Source organism: Parasteatoda tepidariorum, chromosome 2 (assembly GCF_043381705.1).
Source record: "Parasteatoda tepidariorum isolate YZ-2023 chromosome 2, CAS_Ptep_4.0, whole genome shotgun sequence".
NCBI classification, from domain to species: domain Eukaryota; kingdom Metazoa; phylum Arthropoda; class Arachnida; order Araneae; family Theridiidae; genus Parasteatoda; species Parasteatoda tepidariorum.
Genome location: NC_092205.1, coordinates 83700208 through 83714699, shown reverse-complemented (window position 1 = coordinate 83714699; position 14492 = coordinate 83700208). Strand labels below are relative to the sequence as shown.

At 30.3% G+C, this 14492-nt stretch overlaps 1 protein-coding gene across 3 annotated transcripts in view; it reads left to right on the top strand.

Annotated features, from left to right (window-relative positions):
- The window catches only part of LOC107453385 (calcitonin gene-related peptide type 1 receptor), a 397139-nt gene that overhangs the window by 255846 nt on the left and 126801 nt on the right, over nt 1–14492 (top strand). The gene's annotated exons all lie outside the window — the stretch shown is intronic.

Here is a 14492-nt window from a genome sequence, read left to right as displayed (position 1 = left end):
ACAATTCAAGCTTTGGATTCAATTTAATAAAGGTTATGCTTGAGGATATATTTCATTTCAAACAAAAGAATGCAATTATTTTTGAGAAAAAGATTAGAAGCAAGTTTTAATAGCTTTTTATTTATTCTCAGAGTTTTTAATATGAATAATATGATGTATTTTCTATTTTACAATCAAAAATTATTTTTGTTATGCTTTGGTATACGATTTATAAACTATTAAATTCTGAATTTTATTCAGAAATTATTATTACGCGTATATTAAAACATTTATTTTATTCAATAAATTTATTAAAATTTAAATATTGAAGAAGAAAATTCTACATCATTAGTGTGCCCAAAAAGAGGGAGTACACTTTGTGTTATGTAGACTAAAGCAAGAAACAAGGTGAATGAATCACAAATAACAGTACAAAAATGGACATACAATAGTTTCGGTTTCTAAATAACGAATGATGGTAGAGGAGTTAGATAAATACGTGCAAAGTGGTTTAACCAATAGGGACAGAGACACAAGTTCAAACTAGATAATAAAAAAGGAGATAGAAACAGGTGTGAGAGAATTTGGTGGGCACCTCAGGATGCAGCACATTAAATTAGAACAGTCTTCCAAATATTGGGAAATGGTACCATACTAGAGAAATCATTAACTAATGTACAGGAATTTTTTAATGTATGACATAATTCCTTAAAGTCAAGTTTGGTAGATGAAGAGCAATATTGAATGATTTTAGCAGACAAATTCTCAGACCTGTGTTTACAAATATGTAGAACGATGGAAGATCGGTTAATGTCATCATTCTAGAAATATTTCATGTTTTTTACGTCGAAGTTTAAGGGTACACCTTAACTTTATACAATATACGCCACATTGTAACTGAATTTGATAGATACCCTAGCTGTTAATAGCAGCAATAGGCTCTATAATGTCGTTAAAGTTTAGTTTATTCACAGGGGGAAAAACGACTTGAAAATCAAAATCTTAGCTATTTAGGGATGGATTTTCGGATTTTAAGGTAAGACAATCAAATTGTTAATTTGAAATAGAGAGCTTCCTGAATAGCAAAATTAATTTTCTATACCTGGAATTAGAATTAAAACCACGGCCTATAACAGGGGTTTCCAACTTGCATGAGACCGGGGGCCACAATTAAAAGCACAAATCATATGGCGGGCCGCAACTTACTCAAAATTTTTTGTAGGACTCTTTTATGTTTGAAGGAACATTAAATATTACTGTCAGAGTTTTTTCAAGTTGTACGAAACAAAAGTATTGAATTACAAATTAAAATAAGAAGTGGATTTTTAAAAATATTAAATAAATAATAAAAATTCGGGCTACAATGACTTAATGTGCACCATGTATTAAACAATTAATGTGCAACAGATATCCAATTGTCAAGGTATTAAAGCTTACAGCTTACATAGTAGCACACAAAATATTTAATGAGAAAATTGAGGTTTGTCTGCTGCAACCACCGGAGAGTAGATATTTAAATTTAAAATTTACAAATGTGTGTGAAAATATTTTAGTCCAAAATGAATGGTTTCAAAAAGTTAAATATGAGAATCTCTTCGAGAAAATTTCTGATACGCACATGCTAAGTTATATTAACAAAATACAAAAAAAAAGAAAAAAAATTAAATAAGAAAGAGCAACATACACGATTATTTTTGTATTTGAATAAATATTTTCTTGGATGCAAAAACTGAAAAATAAATTTCTTTGCACCGTTGGTACGTTAAATTTCACAGAAACGAAGAAATTAGATTTTTATTAACGAGAAAAGTATTTTAAACCCATATAGATTTTTTACAAAAAATGTCCGTAAAAAAATGACAACTAATATATTTTAGTTCGCGGGCCACAAAAAAAGGTTTCGCGGGCCGGATGCGGCCCCCGGGCTGCCAGTTGGAAACTCCTGGTCTATAATGATAGCTATAAGGTACTCATTTGTCACAGAGAAGGGATCAAAAAAGAGAGGTTTTTAGATTCACTAAAAAGTACATATTAATTTAAAAGAAATCAAATACGATTTATCTTTTTTATCTCAAAACATTAAATGCTAATGTACTCGATTCTGTGTCGAAAAAATTACTAATTATTTCAAAAAATTTCGATTATAATATGCTTCGTTAGTTGATAACATAAGTTTTCAACATACATATCAATCCAAACAAGTTTGATATTAACTATTAATCCTAGGACTACCAACTTCTTTGGCTTTTATATGGCGATATATTGATATTTATATATGCTGTTGATATATTGAAGGCTTTTATCTATATATACATTGATACTAAATATTGATTGTAATAGACAGGAGCTGTGATGGCTCAGGGGATAGAGCGTTGGCATTACAATGAGGTGAACCGGGTTCGAATCCCAGTGATGGATGGTCGATACGAATCCGCATCCGGCTTGCACCGACCAACAGTGCTGTTGTGAAAATATATTCAGTGTTAGAGTCCCTTTACCGTCAGGCTAACCGTGGAAGGTTCTCGTGGTCTTCTTCTCAGTGTTACGCAAATGCTGATTATTTTCTTCAAAAAGCCCTCCACGAAGGCGAATTTCTCCCTAGTACTTGATCCAGTAGTTCCCTTGTCTTCTGGGTTGAGTTCAAAATTACAAGGCTACGGAGTTGAACATTAGTTATCGTAAACCTAAAAATTGGGTTTGCTGTTCAACGACGGTTATAAAATATAAAAATAAAGAAAAATATATTATACAATGTTAATCGATACAGTGTTTTACCTAAATGTTTAAANACAGGCCTACGAAAAAAAACTCAAAAATTGCATAAGGACATAAACTTGTGAAAGCTATCTGGAACTACAATAAGAATAGCAAAATATACCTAATATATAAGGGAGAACTGCGATGGCGCAGGAGATAGAGCGTTCGCATTACAATGAGGTGAACCGGGTTCGAATCCCAGTGATGGATGGTCGATACTAATCCGCATCCGGCTTGCACCGACCAACAGTGCTGACGTGAAAATATATTCAGTGTTAGAGTCCCTTTACCGGCAGGCTAACCGTGGAAGGTTCTCGTGGTCTTCTTCTCCGTGTAACGCAAATGCTGATTATTTTCATCAAAAAGCCCTCCACGAAGGCGAATTTCTCCCTAGTACTTGATCTAGTAGTTCCCTTGTCTTCTGGATTGCGTTCAAAATTACAAGGCTACGGAGTTGAACATTAGTTATCGTAAACCCAAAAATTGGGTTTGCTGTTCAACGACGGTTATAAAATATAAAAATAAAGAAAAATATATTATACAGTGTTAATCGATACAGTGTTTTACCTAAATGTTTAAATTGATAGTAAAAAATTTATTTAAAATGTTATTGGCCATCGAAATATATAAATAATTCTGGGATTTATATTTATATTAAAATATAATAAGCTTGTTCTGATAATTTTTTTTTGGAGCTGGCTAAATTTTAATATTAGTTGTTTATTCAGTTTTAATCAAATTACTTTTCTTTATTGTCATTATTATCATCAACATATTATAAAAACAATCATTTATCATTATCATCAACACGTTATTTTAAGAACCATTAATTATTAACAATATCATGTAATGAAAACAATTATTTATTATTATCATTAACATTTTATCAAACAATCAATCTTAATTGTCATCAAAATTTTATTAAACAACCATAACCATTCATTATTTCCATGAACATGCTGTTAAACAATCTTCTTATTAAATAATCTGAAATATAAGAACTTCCAGGTTAGCAGTTCTGCTAAAATGTACGTCATAGTTTTAATGGATAAAGTGTCAGAGTCCGTTTCTGCTGGAGCAAAACTATTTAATCTTCGAAATAAAATTAAAAATAAGTTTAAAAGAATGCAATTTTAAAATAAAAATTCAATACAATACACAACAATGAATGATAAATGCTTCAAAATTAGGCTGATATACTTTTTTTTGTTGAATTAATTTTCACTTTCTATTAATTCCAATTTAATTTTTATTTTAAAATTAAATGATACAAAAAAGCACAATAAATTAGCATATGTTAAATTAATACATAGGTTGTCTTTTATTTATTGGGCTTATTTTTTAAACTCAAAAATTTATTATATTTGACTGTAAAATTGATGACAAATTTGTTCTGAAAAAATTATTTCTGTGAGCTTGGGATTTAGTTTGAAAACCATATCTGTAAAAAGACTGGTGCCACTAGTTTTTATAGGGAAAGTTTTCCTTAAAGCAAGTTTTATTTAAAAATTTTGTTTTTTTCATAACATTTATATTACAGTTTTATAAACCCCGCAAACTAAATATGTTTACTAAAAATCTAGAATGTATTTCTACTATCTGTTTTTGCATGAGAAATGCTTGCTAATTGATACACTAATGGGGCAGAAAGCAATTAATGAAATGTAAGGGAAATGGTTAGAATAAATGTTTAAAGAAATACTTCCAACATAATGATTTTTCAAATCATTAAGAATTTCTATTGAAGAATGCAGATACAAATTTATAAAAAAAATTAAAAAAGGATTATTTCGTCTTTTATAAAAAAAAATCTCAACTCAGTTTGAATAAGAATAAATTAAAATAACAATTCTTCACAGATTTTTTATCCTGCCTTGTACCCGTATTCAAATTTTAATTTGGAATATGCGTCTTTTAAATATGTATTGTTTGATTTCATTAATTAAAAACTTAGTTTTATTTTTCAACTACGTTTATCTAAAAATAATTTTTTAAAATAAAGATACTTATCTTTATTATAAAAGAATTAATTTAGTAGCCCTAATTATAATCTCATCACAATATTGCAAGTACTTAACATTATGGCATGTAAACTTNCATATTTATATATATATATATATATATATGCAATAAACTATTTTATTAAATACTACTATAAAGAAATTGTTTTCCCGTAACTTTATTAACCGTATATTTATTTACAAATTTAACACATAATCGGGCATTTTTAATTATAATTCCATGACTATATAATAATTAAATCAAAAACAAATATTATAAAACCCAAGTGTTAGATACGGTATGATTTTCTTCGGTCTTGCCCCAAAACTTATAACTGACTAAAGTTCAAATGGTATTCACTCTTTTTTAGCTCATTGTATTTTTACCATTAATGAAAAACACGATGGATTCGATGGATCATAAGGACTGACGAATGATTTAACTCCAAAGAGAAGGGAACCTTAACTATGGTCATTATTATGACCATGAACAGGAAAAATTGCAGAAGTGTTCACCGGTATTTCGGGAGTTTACTTGACATTCCTGGGTTACCTTGAGATACGGTACACTGTCCTTTTAACCCAAGACTCCTGATCGGCACTCTGTAGGTCCTCTGACAATCAGTCCTCTATGGCCATCACTCTCGGCTGGTTTGATTAAGACAAGTGACCGGTGATGATGGCGATGGTTAATACAATTGGCCTGGTTAGCCTGCTGAGAGAGACGTTTTGGCTTCTGATATTGGTCTCCCTTGGAGGCTTCCTGGGAGCAACTCTTTGCACGCTAGCGGAGGGTGAAAGAAATGGGTTGAGACGATGATCCTTTAAGCGGAAACTGAAAGTAGACAGAAAAGAGTTAGGGATGAAAGCAGCCGTACGGATACTAAGAGAAGTAGCTGTACTGAAAGAACCCGTTCCAGTTCGGACCTAGCATTTTAAACCGTGGAAACTCCAAATCAACATCAAACTCACAGTTAAGTAGCTGAAACGCCATCCACCCACTAATCAGGAGGATTTTCCACTGTTGCTGCGAGCCAGTGGTGAGGCTCCCGTGGATCATCCCCAGAATCCCGGTTTATACCAAACCGACATAGCCGCTGCTATAACAGACTTAAGGCCAATCAAGAGCCTACTCCATAGACTGAACTTTGTCGTGGACCTCCCCGGTTCCACAATCTTTCTCATTCTAACCACGATTTATACACCTCCAAATAATCCACGAAACCAAGCCGGTGCATATTCTTCCTAGGTTGTCTTCGTGAGGTTGTGATTCATTGGGAATTTCCGCATAATCCAATTTGAGTTCGTATCATAACAGACCGCCTACACCAAGCATGGCAGATTGTCTTCTGAACTCGATGGTTGGGACAATCAGGAAGAGGAGGAAAAGGACTCTTTGACCCCATTAAGACATCTGGATGGGAGGACCCTTTGCACTGGAACCTTGACAATGGAACTATCACATGGCTAAACCGGGTGTTATTCACACTTGTGTTACCGACACTATAGCAAGTGACTGTAGATGGCCGTCTCTAGGTGTATGTTAGGGCTCATGCTAACCGTATAGTATACGTCCCATCCCGGAACAACCAGATTATGTCAAGGGACCCAAGCAAGGACTAAGATGTGACTCGGCAAATTCCAATATCCTCGAATACCCGATAATTAATCTGGAGGTAGGTGTCTTGGAAGCCAAGGACGAGCCTATGGCTGGACGTGAAGTCAGTTAGATCATCCATAAGTACTAAGACATCGTCTGCAGGTGGATACTTTCTACGCACGTGAGCTCGACAAAGCATTGTGAACGTTAGTACTGTAACATTATGGACTGTCAGATAAATGCCTATAGCCCTACCTACACCAAGCGCAATTAAATCAGGCAAAATGGATAGTCCTTTCTGCGCGCGTTTGAATTCGGGACAGATCGCACGCTGGTTATGCAAGGTATCATTGGGAAATTGGCTTACTCGGCATGATTCGAACCTACTAGCATCAGCCTTTCGTGGGGCAACATCCGTTGGATAGACGTCCGCACGCAGCATCACCTCGCAATTCGAATCCACAGATTAACTTTCCTGCGCTCGGGTTTATTAAAGCAGCTGTTGCTTGCTTTGACTTCTTGAAGTGGAAAATTTCTTATCTCGCCAGGAAGCTAGGTCGAACCACCAGACCCAACAACAGGGATTAGGTCCCGAAAGGTTGCACCGACAGCCCCCGGCAATTGCTCGGTGGTTCGACCGCAGTAGCTTTGTTCATGTGCTGGCGTCAGCTCGTACACAAATTATGCTCGGGCAAGAAATGGTAAATTCGTCATCCCTTCGAGTGGAATACAGTAGACCGACAGAAGTTGAGTTAGAGAGCTTCAGCAATCCCTTAACCACTCACCTGATGATTCTTTCGAAAACATTTTCGAACAAATACGCAATTCTTTTGTTTTGTTGACCAGTTAAATTTGCTAGTTCTGAATAACTTTTGTTATCTTCTATTTTCTTATTCCATAACATTTAAATTATTTTTTTTCAAAAGTTTATGAAAATTTAATTTACAGTGACATCTAAATTTATTTAATTGATCGTTCGAAGCTTCTCTAAGTCCACCTTCGCAGGAAATAAATTGTGTTCCAATTCCAATGTACAACTTCAAAGGTAAGTTATTAGGTTCTTCTTCTACATCAAACTTCATTAACAATAAATTTCCAAATTTCACGTTCAATTTCATTGTTAAATTAATTAAGTTTTACTTGCGACGTTCAACTTCAATGGAAAGTGAAGTACCACTTCTGACGCTTAACTTCACGTGAAATTAATTAAGTTCCCCGTCCCCGACGCTTAACTTCAAAGGAAAATTATTAAGTTCTACTTTGACCTCAAACTTCACTAGAAAAAAAGTTCCTCTTCCAACGTCCGATTTCACAAGAGATTAAGTTCCCCTTCCACATCCAACTGCAATGGAAATTAAGTTCCACTTTCAACGTTCAACTTCACTTGAAATTTGTTAACGTTCAGCTTCCGTAGTCCGATTTCCCTGCTACTTTATCGCAATTTGAGCATAGTTAAAGTAATGTATCTGTAAATACTTCTAAATGACGAATGAATTTTCTACAAATCAAGATTTCAATTTTTAAACGTTAAGAATTTGACGGCATTTTCAAAATAAATAAACGGTTTAATCAATTAAAATATTTAAGTATCCTAACTATCATGATTATTATGAGCCAAAATTCGACTATCCTTATCAAATATTTATTTCCATAAAAGCGAATTTTAGAATCACTCCAATATTTGAAACAATTCCAGCAACCACAATATAAGGCGCACGAATTTTCTGAAAAATTCTACCTTTAACTACTTAATTCCACATTTACCTTTAATTGTACCATTTCAAAATACAAAACCTTTTTTTCTAAGTGCGCTTTTGAAATCCACGTGGTAAAAAAACTACTACAACTTTAAAAATCCGTTAATTACTTAATTATATTTTAATGATATACGCTTATAATAATGCGCAAATGAATTGTTTAAAAAGCACTTAATAACTGTTATTATAATAATAAACATGATTAACGATGCGTAACTTTCCTTTTGACATGCATCAGTAATTGCATTAAAAATTTTACGGAAATTGTGTTTATTGTGTAGGCGTATGTATTAAACGTAATTTCAGAATTCTAGTTTGATTACCCGGAAAAGATCGTATTTTTGATAAACAAATGTGTTGAAGGAGAAGTCTGACACGAATGTATGCTTGCATATTATGAACAAATCGGATTTAATTTATATGAATTAATTTGAATAATTTAATATTGATCTTTTAATTGAATACCTTTAAAATAACTGTAACTGAATGAAAGTTTTTTTTTATGTTTTATATTATTTTGCATTCGTATTATGATCTATCTTTACATATTTGTTTTAGCTTTTATTCCTTTTAAAATTCCGCATTTTTCACTAATATTTTTCACACTGTTAAAAAATATTTCTGTTTTAATTTTTCGTATTAAAATTTAATTGAAAAAAATATTTTGTCAATTCTTGTTCTAAATTAAATAATTATAATTTTTTGCATTGTTTTGCTTGCGAATATTTTCCAGAGAGAATATCAAACTTAACAATTAAATATGTTCAAAGATGTTGCTCAAATACATTTTTGTACATATTTAAACAACCTTTTTGGGCATATGAAGTTCTTTTCTCCGCTTAAATAACTTTTTTTCTTAATATTTTAATTATAAATGTTACAATAAAAATAGTTTTTCGTTGTTTAAAAAATGTTTCTTGAGAAATTATTTACATGAGATACTTTTAAATAGTACACACAATAACCAATTATCATTCATAAATTCAGTTTATTTCATTAATTGTAGCATATATTTAAAAAAAGTAATAAACTTAAAATGTTGCATCAGAATAATTCTAAAAAAAATCTGAGAATCTACTAAGATTGGTTAATATTTTAATGATAAATGTTTCAATAAAAATAGCAACTTTTCTTTGCTAAAAACAAAATGTTTTTTACGAAACAATCAACGTTAGATAAACCAGCACTTTTAAAGAATACACATAATAACCAATTATTATTCATAAATTCTGTTTATCTCATTAATCATAGCATATATTTAAAAAAAATGACAGAACTTAAAATGTTACATGAGAAAAACTCTAAAAAAATCTTAGAATATACTAAGATTGCTTAAAAAATGTTACAGATACATAAAAAATTAAAAATAACACTTTTTTTGGTTTGGTGAAACTAATTAAAAACTTGCTTACTGTTCGACATATGTATGAACATATTTTTTAACGCAGAGCAACCTTCTCAATTTCAGGAACTATCTACAAATATTAATTTTTTAGTTAAACAATACAAAAAAAAAATTTCCACATAACCTATCACATTAAGATTTCTTAATAAATTATGAAGATTTTAAATTTTATTTTTTCTTCACCTCTATAATTGAATGTTTTTAAATTACAAAAATTAATTTTTGTTCTGTTGCATATCTTCAACACATCGGGTACCTCTCTTAAGTTTAAAATCAAGAACTGGAATAGGCAAACAAAACTATGACAAAATAGGCAAACAAAATTATGACAAAAGTCAACAATTAACATTTTAAGAGTAAGCAGTTATGCTTGTGAGGAAGCAATTTGCTTTTTATACTGTAAGAAAAGTCTTATTAAAAAATTAATTAATTTTCTATATCTTCAAGAAAATTACTTAGATCTAGAATATTTTTTATTATACGAGAAATTCATTTCTTTTTTTATTATTTCTCACTTTCTGAATCCCTTGATGAAAACAATATGGAAAATATAAGCATTTTCTGGTTTCATGATATATTACCGCGTGCTTGTTGCCCACTGAAAATTAGCGTTTCCTACTATGTTTAGAATTAAAAAAGACTAAAATGAAGTCTAGACATAATAAAGTGAATACCTGTTAGATGTTCAGTTAAAAATTTGCATTAGACATTTAAGACTGAATTGAAAACCTTACGAGTATCCAGAATAAAAATCATTCAATTATTCTGAAAAATAGCTGGTATATCTTATGATAAGAAAAAAAAACGTGAAATACGCTTTTTTATATAATCGCTGTCTTCAAAACTACTGATTTAACGTCACAAGAACCTCCGTTCAGTCTGCTTCGATTTTATCAAAGTAGGGGTAAATTAGAAGAAAAATAGATGGGTTGTTTATTTTGCAATGTTTCACTTATACCATGTCTCTTAGTATTTTTTTCAGCGTACCTTATCAACTTGGAGTGAAATTATTTACTATCGAAAACCAGCAATACTGACGTACATTAGCGATACTGGTTTACAAATCACCAATCTGGCAAGCGATTTTGTTAAATTTTTAATTAAACTACAAAAATATTAAGTAACATTCTCTTCATATTAAAAAAAATTCTTCTTGTTTTTTCTTCATACAAAAACTATTAAAGTAAAATGTTCTGTTTTATATAAAAACTATTGAAGTAAAGTGTTCTGTTTTACATAAAAATTATTAAAGTAAAATGTTTTGTTTTATATAAAAACTATTAAAAGTAAAATGTTCTGTTTTAGAGTGCGAATTTATTTAAATTAATCAAATACCTAGTTTCAAGCCAAGAAATAAAATTCTTCATTAACTAAGTTTGTCTTCCGTGAGTTGAATCTTCGAGGTAATTTTCAAATTAGGAGAAAATAGAGTTTCGTAGGCTCCTACCTATCTTAGAAAATTTCGAAAAGATATGATTAAAGGCCTTAACAGATCTAACTCCATTTCAGAAAATCTAAATATAGACTCTTTTAAATAAGTTTCGTGTTAAGCTGTAATATATTTAGCCAAGTTGGAATATCCATGGTTTAAACAGAAAATTTGATTTATTTGAAATAAACCTTTCTATGGTATATTCTTATTTAAGTTGATTGATTAAAAGTGAAAGGGTTTAAAACATAATACCAATAATTTGTTCGTTTTCTTCGTGAAAGCAGAAATTTTATTAACCATGATACCTTGTTGAAATTTATCGATTTTAATTTTTGCTCCTTTTTTTCGTGACAGACTTGGTTTGTGACATCATGCGATTTCACTGCTTTCGAAACGTATTATATTTTTTGTTTAGTAATTTTTATCAGAATCAGATTCTTTTCCAATTAAGCTACATATTCAATTCATTATTCTTTTGTTTTTACTCTTGCTTCAAGTGTATTTCCTAAAACCCTTTTTATTTTTTTTCGTTCCTTGATTACGCAAGTAGCACAATGTAATTTTAACAAGTTTGGTGCAGCATTCATTTCTGGTGCCCTTAAGCCTAAAATTAATTCGAATGAAAAAAATAGCATTAAATCAATATAATAAATAAAACACGGAGAAAAAAATCTGGTAACATTACTGTACTGTATGGTAATGGCTTTTTCTCGTAAAAAAAGAAAAACATTAATTCTGGTTAATAAGACCAAAATATTTGAAACATTTATTTGGTAATTTTCGTAATTTATCGCTGCAGTTTACCAGAAGTTCTGGATTTTAAAACTGTAGTTCTTATCACGACACATTGCGTAAAAAATACAAAAAATTAAATTTAACAGTCTAAATGGTTTTTATACCATGCTTTAAGGTATTATGATAGAAATACCAACTTTTAACCACATTTACCAAATTTTAACATATTTTATAAAAACTATTTTATTGTTAATTTTACTAAAATCACTACCAAATAAAATTTTATAAAAATGTCCAGCATGTCCAAAATGTTATATAAATATTAAATATAATGTTATAAAAAAAATTTAATTTTACATTGTGTGCTAATAGTTTGCATAGTTTAAAATTGAGTTAACTGAACCATTTTGGATTATAAGTAAAATCAATTAATTTTCAAAAATTCAACTTACCAAAAATTGAAATTGGTTTCCTTGAATAGATACTTTTTTTATTGATTAATTTGCAATCCCTATTGATTTCACTACTTTAATTATCATAATGACATTATTGTTTAACGCGGTAGAGAAGCTCTCAGATTTTGGATCATTTAATTACCAATACCTTCATATTCATCCTTTATAATATCACTCTCTTTTTTCTTGCGTCAAATGTAGGTTGGTATTGGCACCATTAAATCTCAATTTTAATTCATTAAAAAAAATAATGCATTTCTAAATAGTANTATATATTATAAAAAAATTCGATTGTATAATATTTTTACTATAAAAGTGAAATGAATAATTCTCATGAGTTCATCTTACAAGAAACTATAACTGGTTTCTTCTGAATCCATATTTTTTTTCTTGGAATCCATTTTTTTTTTGGATCAACAATGTATCATTTCTTTTCCGTATCTTGCCTAAAAATAAGTACTATTATTAGATGTTCGCTATTTGACAACCAAAGAACTGAAAATTGTTTTCGTTTCTTAGAACTCAACTATTTTTTTGATGCAACACAGAACTACTCTCTGAGAAATTTGCAAACATGATAGCTGGTTGGAATAGGATATGTTTAAATTCTATCAACGTGTTAGGATTGAAAAATAAAATCTCTTGCGAGAAGACTAATTAAAAGTAAATATTTATTTAGTTTTCGACTGTTTGCGTTCAAAGTCATTATTCTAAACTTACTACTGAAATCTGAGATCTTATATCATATAAGAGGCTCCGTAATTTCCGCGCTTACTTACATATTTTCAAAAAATGGATTTATCGAAAACTGAAAAAAAGCGTAGACATTATTAGTGGCAATTTTATATTTAAGAGACATTTCGTCATACTCAGACAGAGTTAGATATTTGATATTTTTGATTTTGTTGAAATTTTCGGTTACGTTCTTCGTGTAAAATTGTTAAAATTTTGTTTTTTGAAAAAAAAGCTTTTTTATAAAATTTTGGGGGTGAAAACTGCAGAACTTATGAAATTTTGGGAAAAAAGACATTAGTTTACAAGCAGCAATACTTTTGTTGAATTACAATACTAACCATTATTTTATGTTCTAATATTTTCACACTACTTATCAAGATGTAAATACTTTCGATGGACCTATGTATCAAAGATTATTCAAAGATATTCGAAAATGACTATGTTTTTATAGTTTGGCAGTCAAATACTATCAGCAGCGAAATAAAGAGGCATAAATTTCTGTCAATACTTATCAATTCTAAGAACATCCTTGTGGTCTTAAACTTTGTCAAGAAATACAGAGCACTGTATTGTACTATTTATCCCTAAAAACCTTATATATTATATCATTTGATCCCTCAGTGGCATCGACTTAGGTCAGGGTTTATTCGACTCAGAGTTACAAAAAATATATCAAAACTATATCATGTCACTTGTCTTGATAGCAAAGTTAAGTTCTTCAATAAAAGTGGTCAATAAAAGTGGTTTTCATGTTTGTAGTGTTTGGTAACTTCGTCAGAGGGCGTGCCGCACTAACCCTTCAGGCACAGTTATGAAACGAAGAAGAGTTGTTTCGGGTAATGCGTGTTGGACTGTGTAGATTCAGCGATTATTCATTGATTATTATTGTTATATGCTAAATTGTTTTGTCTTCTTAATAAAACTGTGATTTGTTCTTACTTGTTTTATCCTAAGCCGAACCAAATGAAAATGCTACAATGTTTTTAATCTAATCAACCTCAACAGTGACTCTTCCGAATTCATTATAGTTTTTTTTTTCATACTCAAATATTAACCACGTATTTTTAACGGAAATATTTTTTTAATTGCATATATGTTGAAGATTATAAAAATCTAGAGTATAACATAACTGAGTGTATATAGTTTATCAAAACAGAGCTGAGAGCAAAATATTTCATCGAAACAAAAGTGACTTGCACTTAAGTTTGAGACGTTCTATCTAGGCACGATCCATGATGCTTTGCTCCAGTTTTCTAATATTTTTAAAAACAAAGATTGTTTTCAGTTGAGAATTTTCTGTTTTCTTAAATGTGGTGTTGAATATTAAACTTTGAAATAAAAGTATAGAGAAAATCGCACGTGGTATTGTTAGTTCTAACACTATGATATGGTATGAGAGAACGTAACAAGCTTTTATAAAAATGTATCAGGTGTTACAAAGAGACGCAATTTTTCCCCAATGGTAAATAGAAGACTCTGTTTTTTTTCCATTAATACCTCGTTATGATCTGTTTTACCTCAAATATTATTTCAGTGAAAAAATTTATTTTGTGCTCATATTCATTTCTCAGATGTGAAAATCCTTTCTAAGAATTATATGTTTTTATGTATTTATTTCATTATTTAGGCTCCGTAAT